Source organism: Lethenteron reissneri, chromosome 17, assembly GCF_015708825.2.
Source record: "Lethenteron reissneri isolate LAM-NWPU_2019-01 chromosome 17, ASM1570882v1, whole genome shotgun sequence".
NCBI lineage: Eukaryota > Metazoa > Chordata > Hyperoartia > Petromyzontiformes > Petromyzontidae > Lethenteron > Lethenteron reissneri.
The window spans coordinates 11,989,924-12,002,659 of NC_083795.1; the positions used below are offsets into that span (position 1 = coordinate 11,989,924).

Genomic DNA, 12,736 nt, shown 5'->3' on the forward strand with positions numbered 1-12,736 from the left:
CCCACCCCCCATCTCCATCATCTCTGTAGCCCGGTGCCTGGACTCCTCTGGCTCATAGCTCCCAGTGCAGTTGCACCGCCTGCACACTCTCCTGCTTAAGTCACGAGCATTGGGATCCTTTCGTGTCTTGCTCGTTGCCCGCATTGAAGTCCGAGATAAACGATCAACGTCGGTGGCAGTGGCTGCCCGGGCGGCTAGTTGTGCTCGTCGCAGGGCCTGGGGTGCGAGACTCTGGAGGACTCACAGCTGTCGAGTGAGTGGCGATATTCCACACAGATGGAGCGTGACCTCAACAACACTTGTCAACGCTAAAAATACATCATTTTCGCAGGGCCTTTTTCACAAATTAGCCCGCGGCCAGTAATCCCCGCCGCAGTCGTCGAGCGGCTTTCGGCGAGAACTCGCAGCGGTCATTCGTGGATCAAAAAAAACAAGCGAGAGACGTTTTAGTTAACACTTCGTAGCGAGGGATTCGCATTTTGTGCGTTGGGTGCGATTTTCGGCTCGCGTTCCATCTATAAACGAACGCGCATCTCGAGACCCCCCCCCTGCCCGCCCCGCCCCGCGAATGTTTTTTAAATCGCGTTTCGCCGTCACTTTATTAAATCCAAAGCTCTGCAGCTTAGCAACGAGGCAGGCAGAGTGAGATAGCCTTCTTAAACGCGCACTTAAAGTGCATTACGCCCCAGCCCGACGCGCGCGGAGCGAGCGCGTGACACGCGTGCATTAGGGTGAGTCGACGCGAGGGGCCCGAACCGTGTAACGGTGCAGAGCGGCAAGGCGAGTGACGCTTCCCACCCACCCCCCTCCACCACCCACCGAGACAAGAATCAAATAATTTCCCCGACCTCCACTCCCCCTCCTCCCACCGCGTGACTACACCGGGAGCCGTCGCGGTCGTGGCGTGTAGCCGGCTCATATCGCAGGCGACACTCATGACGAAGAGCACCGCCTTTCAAAAAGGTCGCGTGGAAATGCGTCGTGCCGGCACTTGTCGGCACGCTCTCCCGTGCCATCTCGCCTTCTCGTCTTCTCGGCCTCATTCACTCCAGTTGCCCCGGGGATTATTTTTCAGTGGTTTCTTTTTCCTGAGTGCACAGACATTACCGGAGGGACCGGCTCCCCCACACCTACCCCCTGTCGCCCCCCCCCCCCCCCCCCGACCTCGCTACTGGGCACTGGTAGCGGCGCGCTGAGCACGCAAAGCAGCAGCGACGTAAAAACATCGGTCCGTTTTACCGCCCAGCGCATTCACAAAATGAAAAAGCCGTGCCCCCCCCACCTCCCCACCTCCCCCCCACTCCCACGAAAAGTTGCTGTCGTCGGAATTTAAAAGCAGGCAGGTGGGCTAGTGGCCCAGGGGGAGCTGGGAAATGCGCGTGTGTGTGCGCGCGTGTGTCTGCGTGTACACACTTACCCGGGGTTCGTGCACCCTCCTTCCTGATCCGTCGACACGGCGCTGTCCGCCGAGACTCTGGGAGCTCGGGGACCCATTAACACGCTCCTCCCGAGCCGTGTCTAGTCCATTTGGCAGGCTCCCTTTTTTTTCCCCCTTTTGCAATTTTTAGTTTTAACCCCCCACCCCCCTCCCACCCGCCGGCTCTGTCCCTTTCGAGATAAGGCTGGTGCGCAACAACGCCCCGAGCAGAACCGTCTGTCAATCAGCGGCTCGAGGGGTTCACCTCCGGTGCACGCGCGCGGTGGCGATCGTCCTGGGCCACAACAGCCCCACGCTGCCAACCCTTAACCCCCGATTATGCGGCAGGAAGCGACCCTCGAAATGAGAGAGCGCTGGAGGATGGCCGGTTTCCAAGACTCGCACGGAGCAACGGTTGACTGCACGGCCAAAAGGCCCGGCCTCCTCGTTCTCCTCATCTCGCCCGGACCTTTGGCACGGCCGTGCCTTTCGCTCCGACCGGCGGCCTTGCTTTCACCGAGGGGGCGCTCACAATGACGGTGTCGTGGTGGTGGTGGGGGGGGGGGGTGCTGAACCCAGGTATTGAGGAGCTGAGCTGTGGATGGATTAGATTTGGGAACAAAAACAGCACCTTCCGGGCACAAAACAAAGGTAAAAGAAAAAGAATATGACAACAATGGGGTTTTTATTTTCTCACCACCCAGGACCAAGACTGTTTTTTGTTTTGTTTCGGGGTTTGGTTACTCTGGCTTTTTTTTCTGTTTGTGTCAGTTCACAAAAAAAATATCGGAATGCCTAAATAATACGCGCAAGAATAGAGCCGCGCGCGGCGCACGTGACGCACGGGAGAGAGAGAGAGAGACACCGAGATGACGACGACGATTGACGCTGGCGGTCGTGGTGGCGATGAGCGGAGGGGTGAACCGCAACGCAAGCACGACACGGCGAGGCGCCCGGCGTCGACGTGACGGCCGCGTCGCTCCGCCGGGGACGGCAGTGGCCCCTCGTCTTCTGCGTCTGCCCGTGCGCGGACGCGCGAGCGCTACTTCTGTTGCGCGCCTACGCGAGATGCTTGGTAATGCGGCCTCGGCGCTTGTTAACAGGCGAGGCGCCGATGTTTGGGAGACGGAGCCCTAATGAATGTCTGGGGACGGGGCCTGGCGGTGAGGGTTTGCGTGGGATGGGTTCTGTGCCGACAGCTGTGAAGTTTTAGCGCTCCCCCCCCCCCCCCATTTGTTCGCGTTATTTTGTTTCTCCACGCAGCTGCCCCGCCACTGCGCGTCAGACAAAGCAGCGCAACGATTGATTGTTTCAGCAATTAGGGGCCAGTTCCAATTAGTTAGAGCGGGAGGAAAAAAAGATTGGCTCGTAGTCAAAAAAGTATTTTTTTTTATTTTTATGGGAGAGGGGGGGGGGGGCGTTCATTGTCGGCGTGAGAGGAGGGGGGCAGTGTTCGTGGTTATGATATTTAATTGTTTTTTGCGTCAATTATTTAGTTGTCACTTTAATTATGCAGAGTGTTGTACGTTTACAGGAAAGGCGACGGATTATTTTGCCTGACAAGCGTGCGATCTGGCCACGTTTCCAGCCGTCTATGACGCACAGCGGCGAACTTGAGCAATCGGTCTTATTGCGCGTCATTGTGCGCGCATCAATATTTACGTCTCATTTGCTCAAACATTGGATGAACAAAAGCAGAAAAGCGTCCAAAGCAGCGGGGAGAAGAGCACCCTTAAAATGACACTTAGAGACGAAAGGAAAAAAAACTGCGGATCAGAAAAAGTTACACTAATTAGAGACAAACAAATGAACTCCCCAGAAGGCTACGTTGGTTTGGGCAGCACTGTACAGACCTTTGCCATTCCACTGCTGGATGAAGGCCTCTCTATACCGTGACAATCTTGGGTGGGGGGGTTGACCGTACTTCGTCGTGCTGGACAATGCAGGTTTGGTGAAGGCAGGACCCAAGGCCAGTTCGGATATTCCTCATCCTCGGTGCAAGCCGTGGCTGGGAATTGAACTCGGATGGCCACGTTCGCCGTGCGATGCAGGCTAAACGCAGCGTCATTTCTCTTCGTGCCATAACGCATCACGATGGATCGTAACTTGAATACACTTTTGGCTCTTTTACCGATTGCATGGAAAATTGGCACGCGAAAGAGATGATTCCGATGGAGCCGAGACACATTTGTCATGAGCAGTCATGGGTAAGCAATTGCCAACGCGGCTGGAGTCCAACCGTCGCGGCTGGAGTCCAACCGTCGCCATTCACGGGGGGAGGGCCGCGTCAACGCGCACGCTGCAATCTGCGGCACATCGCGGTGGAAGAGACCAAGTCGCAATTCGAAACATTGCCGCCGACGTGGAGTCCCGTGGAGCACGGGAGAGCAAGAGGAGCCGCTCGATTCCATGAATCCAAAACAACGTCGCGGATCGCAGAGGAAGCGTGGAATGTGACTCGTAGCTGTAATTAATCCACGAAACATTCGCAAGTTGCGAGTATATATGTTAAGGCCCAAATTGCGCAAACCGACCATATGTGGGTCTCCGTTAAAGCGTTTTGGCATTTCTCAGACTTTATGTATCCAAGACTAAAAAGGAAAAATTTGTTTAAAATCATTTTCTGCGAATAAAATCACGTGAGCACGACTCGCGCTTGTACATGCAAAAACCGGGAAAAAATAATTGCGACGCAAAAAAAACTTTTTACCTCCGCGTTTCTCCTTCAGCTTTTGCTTCCTTGCAAGCTCCGGGTGAGCCCCCCCCCCCCGCCAGCCCCCCCCCCCCCGCCAGCCCCCCCCCCCCCCCCCCCCCCCCCACTTGCACGGGTCGCGGCTTGGCCTGCCCGCAAGAGCGTGGCACGCAATGCAGTCTGTGCCACGTCTCTGATCGGTGATTTCCGTGACCTCTCCTAGGAATTATCGGTGCAACGCATCTCATCTGTTAAATACCTGCAGGTAATAGGATTGTCATCGATTGATCCTGGCTGCAGACATTGGTAGGTCACAAATAATAATGAAGATACGAGAGCAGTTTCACTGTATTATTATGCACGCCGTTATGACAAATAAAGGACTTGAGTCGTGTAGGCAGTTTGAGCAGCTTGGATAAGACTTAGGGGGGCGTCCATAAATGACGTCACACACCTAGGGGGGGGGGGGTCAAACATTTGTGACGATGGGGGGATGGGGGTGAGAAATGTGACGTCACATAAAAATGCGCAACTTTAAATAAATATAGACAACACGTTCTACTTAATTAAATCGATGTTTTAATAAATGTTTTCTCCTACAACATCAGAGTGCAGCGCCACATTAAATACGCACTACAATGAAAATAGTTTAAAGCGATTTGAAGCATGTTTTATTTGGGGAGGGGGGGGGGCAGAGCTTTGTGACGTCATATTTGAGGGGGGATCTGACTTTTTGTGACGCCGTGTGACGAGGGGGGGGGGGGGGTCAAAAATTGTCCAAAATCGCGTGACGTCATTTATGGACGGCCCCTTATGATCCTGCCCATACCCGAGCATGGAGTGCATTCGCTTGTTCAGCTCTTGTGCATATTCGTCCTCGCTGCTGCTGCTGCACTTGGACACGACGCGACAACAGAATGATCCGCGCCAGGCGGGTCGCGGCGTTCATGTGCGCGGTGGGACGGAGTCGCCAACATTTTTTTAAATTAAATACGATTTTGACTTCCGTTCATTCGGGGCCCCGGGGTCCCGCCATAATGTGCAATTTGTTGTAAACCTGATAATTGTTTTTTTTTACCCTTTTATCTGGCAACAAAACTGACACCTCTTTGTTTTTTACTGCAGGTATTGGGCATAGACCACAATACCTGCAGTAATAATGCAAACAAAAACATAACTCTGATAATGTATGGGACAGTGTATACATTATCAGAGTTATGTTTTTTGTTTGCATTATGACTGCAGGTATTGTGGTCTATGCAAACATGACTCCTTGTAAAAAAAAGTGTCAGTTTTGTTGCCAGATTAAAGGGTAAAAATTTTTGTTAATCATATTTGTACTGGCAATTGAGGTTCCAATGTTGTTGTAAACCTGTTGGATCAATTTTTTACCTCCACATCTAGGGGGGGGGGGTCCACTTTCTATAACTTTTCGATTCAGGCCTATCTGAAAGGCTCTTATAATTTAGTTAAAGGACAAATGGAACGCAGGGGTTTTTTAATAATAGATTACGCTGTGCTAAAATAAAAGCTGATTGCGACGCAATCACCGATCTTGCTGATATTAGGCCAATCAAATGAAAGGGGGGAGGGGGCGTGTCAGACCATAACTCAATCCATGGATCGATTAGCAACGAATCGACACGGCGATTAACCCTCAAATTAAGATTGACCCCGGTATATGTTGACGTGTGTTATGGATCGACTGAGCGCCATCGATACCATTAATCTCGATTAACGATCCACAGTGACCATATATGGGCAAATCTCCGATCGGTGATTCAGTCTGGTGTGCGATTCCATCGTATTACAGCGCAGCAGATGACGTAAAGCAGTGGTAGAAATTTCATTAAAAAATATATTTATCATCTTCACGAATTGCGGGGCTTTGCCCTGATATCTGATCGGCAAATATTTTTTTTTTACAATCACAACGCTTTTTTTCAGCATGATAGGGGGCTAGGGCGTGCATTATGAAAAGTTTAAGTGCAGCCTGCCAACGTTAATGACTCCACGAGTGTTTGTGACTGCGCCACCGAAAGTAAAAATAGGGTCTCTAATAGCTGCAGCATGTGTACAAACTACACGTCCCAAGTCGTAATGCGGAGCGCATTAATCACATGAAAGTATGTTGTGCATTTCGCTTGATTTTGTTGGGAGGAGGGTGGGTGGGTGGGCTGAATTGAGAAGGAATTAAAATAATGTGAAGATTTTTTTTACTTGACACTCTGCCACAGATGTGCATTTCCCTAGCCGAGTCTAGAGTTCCGTGCGGATGTTGTTACGACAGCGCCGCAAGTGGCTCGGGAAAGCCTCGGGGAGTCTCAACAACAGTTTTCAGGAGGGTCCTGCGACGGGTATGTTGGGGCAATTCCGTTTCCGATGAGTGTTTGGATTTGGTGCGGGGTGGGGAAAACCGGAGTACCTGGAATAAAACAATTATCCACGCACACAAGATGGTGAACACTCAAAGCTAAGCACAGATTGATTCAGGAATCCATCACAGTTGTGAAGCTAGCGGCGTTGTAACCGTCGCACAAGGCAATATAACCAAGTTCCACTCTGGCCTCTATAGTAGTGGGAAGTGAGAACTTTCCGTAGGTGAACTCAGCCTGAAATGGGATCCCACTGAGGGCCTCCCTCGGCTGCAGCCGTCTTGAAATGAGATCGCAGAGAGGGGTCCTGCCTTGGGGTCAACTCGGCCCTGAAATAGGATCCCGTTGAAGGCCTCCCCGAGGTCACGCTAACCTGAAACAATACCCCGGGGGAGCAGCAGAGGACCTGCCTCAGGTCAGCTCGTCCTCCTAAACGAGAACGCAGAGAGCGAGCCAGCGAGACAGAGAGGTAGAGAGAGAGCTGCTCTCAGGGTCCGCTCAAGCCTGTGCCGAGAGGCTTCTGGCGAGACACAAGGAAGGGGGGGGGGGGGTGTGATACGCGGTACCACCGGGGGTGCCCACGTCCTCCGCTCACGACTTTGCGCTCATCAAGGGCAAGGGGGGGGGGGGACGTTCGTTTGGCGGATTACGTCACGTTGAGGATTGTCAACGCGAGGCGGTGGTTTTGTTTTTGTTTTCCGAAGTGAGTGAGGGCAATTCGCCGGTGGGGGGGGGGGGGGCTTTCTCGTTTGTTGGGAATCGAACGTCGAACGTCTCGAATAAGCTCCCCGGCACGTGGAGGGCGACGGGTCGAGGGCGACGTGCCCGACGACGGCGCGGGCACAAAGAGCAGTGCAGCGGCACCACGGGTAGAGGCGCAACCCTGAAACCACTTTGTTCTGGGCACTGCCGGTGGAAGGGCCTCTACTCGAGGAGGCTTAAGAGAGCCCCCCCCCCCCCATGCCTGAGAGTATCTTTGTCGAACTCAGCCCACGCCGGCCAGACCGTCTCGGAAGAGGCGGTGGTCACCCACAGTGCCGGATAATCCTAGTAGCACAAGTAGCTACATAATGCTACGGGGCCCGCACTTTCAAGGGCCCCGCGTTAAATGCTTTCAAGCTATCAATTCCAGTTCAGTGATTCTGCACTTGCTCTATTACTGTAGTACTATACCACCTTCAACTTTTGTGAACGACTGGGTGTTTAAGGTTAGCGATTTATTGTATTATGTGGCTGTATAGCAAATGGAAACAAAACTACTATGCAAGTTAAACATTTCTGTTTTGATATTTACGTGTTTTTTTTTTATTTAGGGCCCCTTTATAACATATGCTACAGGCCCCGCGCTAGCTTAATCCGGCACTGGTTACCCACACTTTGCCCCACCACACGCAATCTGTACCCTCGACTCTCTGCGGTCTACTCGCACCGCTGGATGGACAGAGGCGATGGGGGAGAGAACTTTCCCGTCGTTTCAAATTGTCACGCCACCGTGGTGGGGGGGGGGGGGTCGAATCGAACCGGCGACCTCTGAATTTGCAAGCGCGGTCACTCGACAGCCGTCCGCACCACACGCCAGCATCCGACAAGTTTCTGATAGTTCGCGAAAGCAGTCTCAGTCTCGTGAGCCATCCGTGCTTCGGATTGAGTCCGTCCGTGCGTGTCGGGCGTAAACGAAGACCCCCCTCCTCTCCCCACATTACCACCTCTGCCCCCCTTGCCCCCCCCCCCCTCTATTGTGTCAGCTGAATCAGATCAGTCCGCAGGGGACATTCACGCTAAGCGCGACAGTCCCCCTGACGCTCAAGGAATTTGACGCCGAGCGTGGAGCCGCGGGATGAGAGAGAAAAACAACGCGATCCTCGTTACGACGCAGCTGAGAGCTGGCCCGACTTAAGAAGACGCTCTTGCGAGCGTAAAGTTTCTATTTTTCCTCCCTCGTTGAACAAAGTTTCGCCAAAACGGTCTCCCCAAAATAATGCCACGCGAACACGTGCTTTATCGCGGAGCTGCCAATTTCATCATGAGCGTCGCCTCGACTCGGAGTTACGCCGGAGATGCTGAGTCGGCGGTGTTTACGCGCTCGTTATCGCAAGAGCGTAAACTCTTAATTTGTACCCTCCAGCCGCTGGGCGAAGAAACATACACGCGTTCGCACGCACGCACGCGGCGCACGCACACACAAGTATTTTCAGACATTCCGCATCAGCGGAACGTTCTGGCAAAACGCCGCTCCTCTTGAAGCAAATACTTGTCCTTAAAATAAAAATAACTCCCGAGCCAGACAAGAATAATAAAATGAAAAATGCATCCTGTGCCAAAGCTGTTGCCCGTCCACCAGTCCCCAGGCGAGGGAATGCGCCAGCCACAGATGGTGGGGTTCTCTCTCTCTCCTCTGCTGCATCCACGCTCTGGAACTTCCCTATCCCCCAGTCATCCGTGCTGTAGGCAACCTGCCCACTATTAAAGTTCAGGTTCAAAGGCATTCTTCCCGTTTGCCTCTGTCTACGACAGACCGCTTCTTCTCCATAACACAACACTCCGCGCCGCCGTTTCCGCAGAGCGTCGTGCGATGCGGTCGCGTTCACGCGCCGCCTAAGTCCACGTCTCGGTCTAAGTCGGGGGTCTGCAAGTCCCTGCGTGCGACTGCCGGCGTCGTTAAGGGGCCCACAGAGAGAATCCAGCCAAAGGAGTCCACGAGGGCAAACCCGAACTGCACCCCCGTCGCCGCCCTTGTTACCCCACTACTGCCGTTTACGGCTCTACGGCACCGCTGCCGAACTATAATGGGGGTCGCTGAGGCTTTGGTGGCGTCCGTAAGGGGATCCTAGCTCCACTGAGTTCGAGGCTTCGGCGAGTACGCGGTGTGGAGAGCACTCGCGTCTTGGTGTGCGTGGGGCATTCTGCGCCGGCTCTGGCTCCAGATTCATGAGCGCAGCATTCGAGACTCTGCTGCAGATGACTTCAAGGGGAGTGGTGGGAGGAGAGGAGGTGGAGGAGGAGGAGAGCTGATTGAGCCAAAGCGAAGAGGGGCAGGGGAGGCGGAAGGAAACACAGATGGAATCGAGGGCAGTTATGGGAAAGATATTTATGGAGGATGGAGAGGGCAGGCAGTCGAGGGGTGAATGGGCGGGAGTGCGGCCGTGAACGAAGAAGAGGGAAGGAATGTTGAGGGGTGAGGACGCGGAGGGGAGGCAAGAGGGTTTACACCGATAGTCCAGCGAAGTAAAGGCAAATGCTACAGTGCGATACAATGCGGATTCATGTAGCTTCCCGCTGCCAGTTGATGTTAGCCAAGCATCCCAATGGCAGGGCCCTCCTTAAACGAAGTAGTTATTTCAAGTGAGGTCCAATTGGATTCACGGACAGATGGGGAGAGACAGTCACGGGCAGAGGAGAGGACAGTGTTGAGCCTGGACTAGATAAAATAGGCTCAGGTTTGTAAAATTCCCAAACCCGTGGGACCTGAGAATTGGCCAGTGGCCAGCAGTCCAGCGCATGTGTTTGTGCACCCGTCTCTGTGTGAGCCGTATGAATGGTATCGCTTGCTGCTCTCATCTACCGCCTGGTTCCCTCCCGGGACGCTCCCTCATTATTTCCTCATCAAACCAAAACACAGAGCTGTATTTGCACCTATACCGAACGTTGTATCGGCACGTCTTGCTCTCATATTTTATTTTCATTTGCGCGTATTTCGTTTACAGCTGTTTTATTACTCTCGTGTGTTAGTCGTGCTGATAATCCTTGAGGGCCCTGCACTAACTCTCTGCAATATTTTGTGTTTTTGTTGCTGCTGCTGCTGTGCCCACGCACCACGGATCTCCCTTGTGAAATAGGCGGGCAACTGGATAAAATCAACTTCGACTTCACTCAAACGTATCCCTCTGTACGCACAAGCTTTCTCCGGTGCTCTTGGTTTCCTTCCACGAGAAAAGAAAAACACTCTTTTCAAAAAGAATTGACCAAACGTCCAAAATGACTGAGAGTCTTGAGACTCTCGGCGTGGCTTTCCCAGAAAAATAAATGACTTTATTTTTCCCATTGGATGGTTGCCGTGGTGTCATAGTACGCTGGGACCCAGGGCTCGATTTCCCTGCATGTCAGTTGAGGCGATGGGGCAAGTTTTCTTCAATCCACCTCCTCGCCCATCGCTCCCATCGCCCCAGTGAACCCAGCAGTGCACGATGGGTTCACCACGGTCAGTCGATCGACAGCTCGTGCCGGGCGTGGTAAAGTGTGGGATACTTTACACCTCTTGCAAGGTATCTGGCCGGTGTAAAAAAGTAGGCCAAATACCCTCTCGAGGAAGGAAGGGTCTTTCCGCCAGCAGTACCGTGTGACGTGAAATTTCAGGGCCGCACCTGTACCTTATTGCTATTTTTTGTTTGTTTAACAACGACAAAAAAAGGTTTCGAAACCAGTTGGAGAGGGAGGCATTGGAAGGCCGAATGAAAGGGGAGGGGAAAAATATTGATGTTCATCCGACTGAGTGGGGTGATGGATGTGTGATCCGTGGAAGGGGGCCATGTGGTGGGTCAGGGAGGGCTTCAATGATTCATATTCTTAGGTTTTTTTCGGTAAAGTCACGTAGGTAAAAACATTAAAAAGTAAAATAAAATAAAAAATCACGACGTTTCGGAGGCAACACAAGCTTCCGTCTTCAGGTGGTACCGTCACAGCCACGACAGCTGTATCAAGTAAATGAGAGATTGCAGAAGCTACCACTCTGTTTATACAATCTCTCAATCTCTCATTTACTTGATACAGCTGTCGTGGCTGTGACGGTACCACCTGAAGACGGAAGCTTGTGTTGCCTCCGAAACGTCGTGATTTTTTATTTTATTTTACTTTTTAATGTTTTTACCTACGTGACTTTACCGAAAAAAGCCTAAGAATAACAGGGAGGGCTTGCCGGTCAAGCGACTGGGTGCGGGGCTGAGCGTGTCCCTGGTCTCTCATTGCACGATCGTTGCAGAGACGAGCCTCTTGCGCGAGTTGGCGTCGCTGGAAGTGTGGCGGGTTTGCAAGCGACGAAAATAACGGCGGGATTTTCAAGCAATTGCGTACACGTATCATTGTTGGCCCATTGATCGTACGTGACGTCTTTGAAATTAAAGCCCCCGTGGTATAATCCACACGGCAGGAATTCACCTACTTTTTTTTCAACACCCCCCCCCTCCCCCGCATGCAAAAAAACCTGTCCTTGAAACCTGAAACACAATTTAAGCGCATGCCTCATAGAACAAACTAGCGCTGAACCCTTTTATCTTTTTCTAATCGCGGTTCTTCACAGTTGTACTCACTTATTTTGATAAGGGCTTCGAAGTGTGTTTTTTGGAAAGGTTGCGGTGCTTGCTTTGAGAGGTTGTGTCTTGAGTTAATTCTGCACCGCGCGGGGATTGACGCATCACGTGGGTTGAGCATCTTGGGTTCATCGGCAGCGTTCATGCAGCGTGGGCGAGTCGAGTATACCACAGCCCCTTAAAGGAACAATTTCACCATCATCATCATCGTCGTCGTCATCATCTCCCATGATCTATCTACTGCTGGATCAAGGCATCTCCGAGCCATCGCCACATGTCACAATCTCGTGATGTGGTGGCTGCAAGATGAAAGCTGTTTCAATGTTGTCTTCCCGAATATATTCATGAACGGAATCACAGCCTGGCGTTCCTGATGAATCATGATTTGACAGTCGCCGAGGAACCACAGACGAGCTGGAAGGCAGCCAAGTGGTTGAGCCAGCGCTGCCAAAAAATACCGAAACTCTATAGTCCTATACATATTAAGATGTATTCAGCCGATCAATGGGCGTATCTTGGAGCACCCCATACAGAAGCACGGACGTGCGAGAAGGCAACGCTCGATCCCGTACAGAAGGGACAGGCGATATTAGTCCGCACATTGCTGTACCGTCTTCTCTTGGTGAACAAGCGTTCAGCATTAATTCTAGATTTGAAGTTTTCGTGACTGCAAGGATTCATACTCTTTGTTTTTTTCGGTAAAGTCACGTAGGTAAAAAAAATGCAAAAGCAACTAAATTAAATCACGACGTTTCGGAGGCAACACAAGAAATCCGTCTTCAAGCGTCTCGATAATTATCTTTCACTTATTTTTGTTTTTTACCTAACGTGACTTTACCGACAAAACCAAAGAGTACGAGCAAGCGTACAGCACCTCCTCGTCACCACGGGGAAGGCAGCTGAGCGACATGAGAGCAGTGATCCACCTACCCTCGCTGCTGCCTGTACC

General features: G+C 52.1%; 1 protein-coding gene across 1 annotated transcript in view; it reads left to right on the forward strand.

The window, feature by feature from the left end:
* LOC133343494 (adhesion G protein-coupled receptor A3-like) overlaps nt 1-12,736 on the forward strand; it is a 106,097-nt gene that overhangs the window by 42,793 nt on the left and 50,568 nt on the right.